This window comes from Chenopodium quinoa, unplaced genomic scaffold (assembly GCF_001683475.1).
Source record: "Chenopodium quinoa cultivar QQ74 unplaced genomic scaffold, ASM168347v1, whole genome shotgun sequence".
Classification (NCBI taxonomy): domain Eukaryota; kingdom Viridiplantae; phylum Streptophyta; class Magnoliopsida; order Caryophyllales; family Amaranthaceae; genus Chenopodium; species Chenopodium quinoa.
In genome coordinates, this window is record NW_018742720.1 from 626,671 (window position 1) to 633,133 (window position 6,463).

At 34.3% G+C, this 6,463-nt stretch overlaps 1 long non-coding RNA gene across 1 annotated transcript; it reads left to right on the top strand.

Moving 5' to 3' along the window:
• The first annotated feature begins 272 nt into the window (after positions 1-272).
• On the top strand, positions 273-6,463 carry LOC110723059. Its single transcript, XR_002511661.1, has 3 exons — positions 273-341; positions 436-561; positions 5,997-6,463. It is a non-coding gene; the product is annotated as an uncharacterized LOC110723059 (long non-coding RNA).

The following is a 6,463-nucleotide window of genomic DNA, read 5'->3' on the forward strand; positions in this document are numbered from 1 at the left end:
ATAAAAAAAAAATCACGCTTTTTAAATATATTTACATACTAACATATTTGCCACCAAATTAACAAAAATTGTTTATTTTACTCCCTCAAGTAATAATGGACAAACATTGAAATTTTGAACACAGATATACGGAATAAATGACCACGCTTTTTCGGGGGTTACTTGGTCAATTCAATTCCAGGTCTATAGTGGGATTGGAATTTGAACCCAAAAATGGGCTCATCGACAATTAGCCCATTATAAAAAAGAAAGCTCACATCTTCACAACTTTTGCTGCTTCTTGTGAGCTTTTCCAGCAAACATTTTGAAATATGCAACAAAAAATGGCGGCAAACTCCAAGGTTAGCTCCTACTTAATCACCTTCAACCTTTTCTCTCCCTTCTTCTTTACACAGATTTTCTCTGATTCTCTCTCTTATAATCTTTATAATGCAGGGTTGAAACGTTTCGGCAATCTCAATCGTCAAATGAGAGCAAAAACAAGCCCTATTTTGGGAAATTAGGGTTTTTGGAATTCCCAGAAACCCCTTTCTTCCTCCACCTCTTGGTGTAGCAGTAGAGGTTAGTCAATGTAAATTATATTTTTGAGTATCCCATTTTTGGTTGATAATTTTGTTGGGCTTTGATGATTAAGGTAATTCTTTCGCCCAAGATAAAATTTTCACTGAATGAATTATTAATTGAAAATGGAGGATTAATTATTGGTTTAGCTAGAAATTAGCATTATGTAACAACCCGACATAATCAGGCTTGTTGAACGAGTCGGGTCAAGCCTAATCGGGTCAAGTTGGATTCTTTTAATCAACCACATAACATGCATTACAACTTACTATTGCATAATTTAATAACTCAAAGTAATGAAGTATGAGTATAATTTTTTAAGAATCCCGAATTTAATTGGATTCCTGGATTTTGCATGGTTTGTATTCGTTTGAAAATATTGGAGAATCCCAGGAAATGGAGGTCTTGATTCTTGAACCATTCACATTGAAAGAAAGCCTTAATCTTTTTTCCATTGAAGGCTTTCTTTCTATGGTTTAGTTCTGAACCTGCATTTGGTATTCTCCTACCCCCTTTTTTTTTTTAATTTTATTTATTTATTATTTTTAACTTTTATTTCTGTCACCCAATATCAATATTGAAGTTATACTAGGTTGTTTCATTTCTCTTTTTCACTATTTATTTGATTATGTAGTGTACGAAATCATGTTATAAATTGCCAGATTTGATGTGGGGTTTCAGTTTTTTGTATGGGAATTGCAGTTTGTTCATGTTTTACTCATTTTTGTTGAATGGGGTAATGTTTAGAAATTATTATGCATTTGGATGAATCGAATATGTTTAGAAACACCAGATTTGATGTGGGGTTTTCGATTATTTCTGGAATTTACAAGTTCTGCACTTCTGCTAAGTGGAAGCTAGAATGGTTCTAGTGAATATCATAAAAATAGGTTATTAACTTATTAATGCCCTAATTCTTGGTGGGTCACTTAAATAATGTGCATCTGCTGTAAATATGGGCAAAAACTAAAGTTGTTGGGTAGTAATGGATATTGCAGTAGTGTGGCAATCCTCAATTTGAACCAACATACATACATTTGTCCTCTGGGTAAGATTTATAGCTCTTGTGGTTTGTTTGATTAAAAGTTTTGATCACTGATCTTGGTTTGTGGTAGGCAAGGTTGCATACATCTTAATTTTGAGTTACATGATATCCATTGTTGTTGTTACTTTGATGGGAAGATTTTGTTAAAGGTATATATATTTGTTGTCCATGGGACGGCGGGCTGCAATGTCGCACACTCGTGTAGTAATGGACAAACATTGAAATGTTGGTTTTTATTTGGACTTCCTGTGTAGTATACTCAGGATGCCTTTTTGGACCTAAGAACATATGAAAGTATGACTAGAACCATTTCATAGCATGGTTTTTATTGGAGTTATTTAAAAACATTTAACTAATAGGTGGTGATGTTTCTGCAATGATAGTTGTTTGTTTTGTAATTGAGTTCAGTGAAGTAAAGAGTTGGTGCATAAGGTTCTTGCATTAGACTATTTGAGTTTGAGAGACATCAAAGGAATTGTGGAGCTTATAATGTGCTATTTAGGCGTTAGATTGTTGGTGATGTGATTGCAATGTTTTTATTTTGTTTGTTTTGCTTGGATAAGTGGTTGTTTTATTGAGAATTCAAGCCTTTGTATCTTCTGATGGTAGTGTAAGGCCTATTACAACTTAGCATAGAGTAATGCGTGGGTTTTGATCAGGATTCTTAAGTAGAAACCTCATCCATGGCCTATTTACAAATTTTACATGCTAGCTACAAGTGAATTAAATTATGCACATATACTGCTTATTTGGATTATATGATTTTATGTGTACACATTGTTTAACAGATTTTATCTACTAGTTCACAGGGGACGAGAATTACCATTCATGGTGTGTGGTCACAATGAATTGATGACTAGTTGATGACAGAATCTCGTTATTGGTATAGAACTAGATTCATGGTTTTTTCCTCTTAACCTGGTCACTAGGATAGTAATTGTTTCTTTGTTTGAGTACCCATTAACTGGAGTAACTAGCTAGCCATATAGTTTTATATGTATGTTTAAGAGGGCGAATTCATTATTTAGAGAGACTGTATGGAGCCTACATACATGTATATCCCCCGAAAGATTGTTTACCATATGTGATGATAATTTACAAGATGGACAGTCTTCTTGCGATATTGATAGCTTTTGTTTCGGACTGGGTGTATTATAATTGTGATCTCAATTATGACATACATATGCGCCATTATATTAAAAATAAGTAGTAGTTGATTGCACCCTAGAATGGATTTGAAAGTTTATGTAAGGCTATTTTAGTCCTAATTCTTGGTGGATCACTTAAAAAATGTGTTTTGCTGTAAATATGGACGAACATCAAAGTTGTTGGGTAGTAATGGGTATTGCACTAGTGTGGCAATTCTCAATAATAACCAACATATACACATTCGCCGACTGGCTAAGATTTGAAGGTCTTATGGTTTCATTGATTTAGTAGTTTTAAACAAGTTCTTGATTTTGTTATAGGCAAGGTTGCATACATCTTGACCTCCCTAGACTGGTTACTTTTTAGTTGCATGATATCCATTGTTGTTGCCAAGTTGTGTAGATTTGTTGTCCATGGTACGGCGGGGTGTGATGTCGCATACTTGTGTAATGATGGACAAATATTGAAGTGTTGGATTTTGTGAGGATTTCTTGTGTAGTTCACAGGATGGCCTCAAGGGACCTACGAACATGAATGAGGGATGACTAGAAACTGCTTCTATATTTTCATGTCAATGTTTTTATTACTGCTAATTAAAAGCCTTGACTTAATTACTTGTGATGTTTTTGCAATTGTCATAGTTTTTTGTATATCTTAGTAATTGAGTTCAATGATGCAAAGGGGTGGTGCATAAAATTTTTGTATTGGAGGTTGAGGGACATCAAAGGAAGTTTGGGAGCTTATAATGTGATTATCGCATTAGGTTCTTACCTTCTTGGTGTTGTGATTGCAATGATTGTAAAGTTTGTGTTGTTTCATTTGGTGATCTTTAAATTACATATAATGAAAAATCTAAATCGATTAGTTTGTCCATGGGGGGGTTCTATCAATTCTATGTGGTTACAGGACATATAATCTGTTCTTTCTACAAATAACACGCATACACTATTTGCTAACAACAGGGAGAGAATAATAGCTTATATCTAATTCATGACTACAACATGTCCTTTAAGTGTTTGATATATCAACTAAAGTTGGATTTATGACTTCCTCTTATATGTAGGTGGAGTTGACTGTTTTTACTAAGCATCCAGTTAATCTCATCTCATGGTAGTGTACTTATGCTCGTGTCACATATTGGCATAGAGTAATGCATGGGTATTTAAGTGGGCTCCTTGAGTAGAAAGCTCATGCAAGGCCTACATACACACTACCTATGAATATTATACGAACTAGATAATTGCAATTTTTGTAAGTGAATTTGTGCATATGAAGCGCCTATTCTGGTTCATTTCATTGGATTATATATTATATTACATGTATGCATAATTGACATGCATAACTTCAAGGTTTTAATTGAATTCATGTAGTAGCTCACCGGGGTGGAGAACTATATACCATTCATGGTGTGTGATAACGATGAATCGGTAACTAGTTGGTAATAGATCTCATTATTGATTTGAACAAGGTTAATGGGTTTAACCTGTTATCCTGATCACAAGGGTGGTATTTGTTTCTTTGTTTGAGTATTAGTTGATTGGTAACTGGCCAAAAAGTTTATGTGGATGTTTAAGTGGGCTAAGCATTATTCGGAGAGCCCAAATGGAGCCTACGCACAGGTATATCCCCCCCCCCTCCCCCACAAAAAAAAAAAAAAAAAAAAAAACAAACAAACTGTGTATTATCTTAGATGATTAATTTACAAATAAAATTAGCTTCATGGAGCAAGGGTATCATTGTCAGTTTCTATCTCAGAATGGGTTTATTATAAATGTGAACTCGAGTATGGTAAATTTATATCATACTCTAAATAAGAATTAGCAAATTGCAGCCTAGAATGGATTTGAAAGTTTGCAATAAGGTTATTTTAGTCCTAATTCTTGGTGGATCACTTAAATAATGTGCGTTTGCTGTAAATATGGACATACACCAACGTTGTTGGGTAATAATGGGTATTGCACTAGTGTAGCAATCCTCAATAATAACCAACATACACATAGTTGCCTATTGGGAGGATTTAATGCTCTTATTGGTTATGTGACTGAATTATTTAAATAATAGTCTTGATATTGTGATGGGAAAGGTTGCATAGATCTTAATTCCTAAGGCCTCTTAATTTTGTGTCTCGTGAAATGCCTTGCTGTTGTTTTTGCTTTGATGGGAAGGCTATATTAGAGATGTGTATCTCTGTTGTCCATGTACAGTGGGTTGCAATGTCATGCTTTACTTAAATAATCGGATTAACATTGAATTGTTTGGTTTTTGTGTAGCATGTTAACAAGGTGCCCATGTAGACTATACTAACATGGATATTTAGAAAAAGGATAACTAGAAACTTCTATATTGTCGGATTTTCAGTGGTTCAAAAAGCATTAGATATTTTATCTAGTGATTTTTGTAATGATTTGTGTGAGTATATTTTAATTAAATCATATGATACAAAGGAGTGGTGCATAAAGTTAATGTGTTAAGAGCTAGAATGACACTGGAAGAATTGCGGGTGAAAGTTTCATCTCATTTGAATGACCTTTAGAATAAACTAGCATGAAGTATCTTAATCCATTATTATTGGTTGTCTTTCGAAAGGGTGTGGAGGGGGGGAGGGTAAGGGGACTATTAGTGGTTTCGAGACTTTTACTGTATTCTTTCAGCAGAAGGCACCCATGTACTAAATCAGGAAGAGGAAACCTAATGAATTTGTGACTGGATGATTTACAACAATTCCCTTCGAGCATTCAATTAACATTAATGACTGCCTCACGTACCAACTAAAAATAAATTAATGACTTCTTTAGTGTGTGGCTGGGGGTGAGGGATGGTGGTTTTTCTATCAATAATCTCAGCCTCTATACATTTAAATGGTAGCATTCTAGTGCTCTTGCTACAGTTTAACAAAGGTAAACTCATTCCGGCTTACGTAAGCATACACAGATACACTGTGTTGTCTGTGTATACTAAAACATAGGTACATACATAATGACTCCAATTTTTTGTGAACTCCTGCACAGATGGTGCTTTCTCTGTTTTTGTTTTAGATACTATATAGTTTAGCATGGTCATGTTGTTGACTTGCATAATTGCATGGTATTTAAGTTGTAGCAACATTCATAAACTAGATTACAAAGAGAACTGTTATTTTTGATTTATATTTTCTATGTTTTGATGACTAGTTGGTGAACATGATATTATTATTGTGTTTTGAAACTTGAATTAAATCACTGATCTTTTTTCCCCTTTCCAGGGATGATAGCTGTCTCGTTGTAGAGTACCTGATTACTGGAGCCATGTCCACTCAGAAGGTAGAGAAACCTGCACACAGAGTAATATGTGGGTTTTTAAAGTGGGCTACTGGCGTTGTTTTGAGGGATGTATGGGGCCTACATACATGTAGACCAATCCCTTTTTACCGGAAAGACTGTCTACTTTATAAGCTGTGATGACAGTTTACGAAATGGACAATCTCTCTGGAGCAAATTTATGGTTTCTATTTCAGACTGAATTTAAGTAAAAATCTGAACTTGAGTATGGGCGTTTAGCATAGTTTAGAACACCAAAGACTTGCAGTTATCACACTAAAAATGGAAAGTAGCTAATAGCAGATTGTGTTTAACCTTTCATTCATAGTATATATATATATATATCTACTTTTGTATAAAGGCTATTCCCTGCATATTGTTTAAGCTACATTCTATTTTGTTCATGGGACAA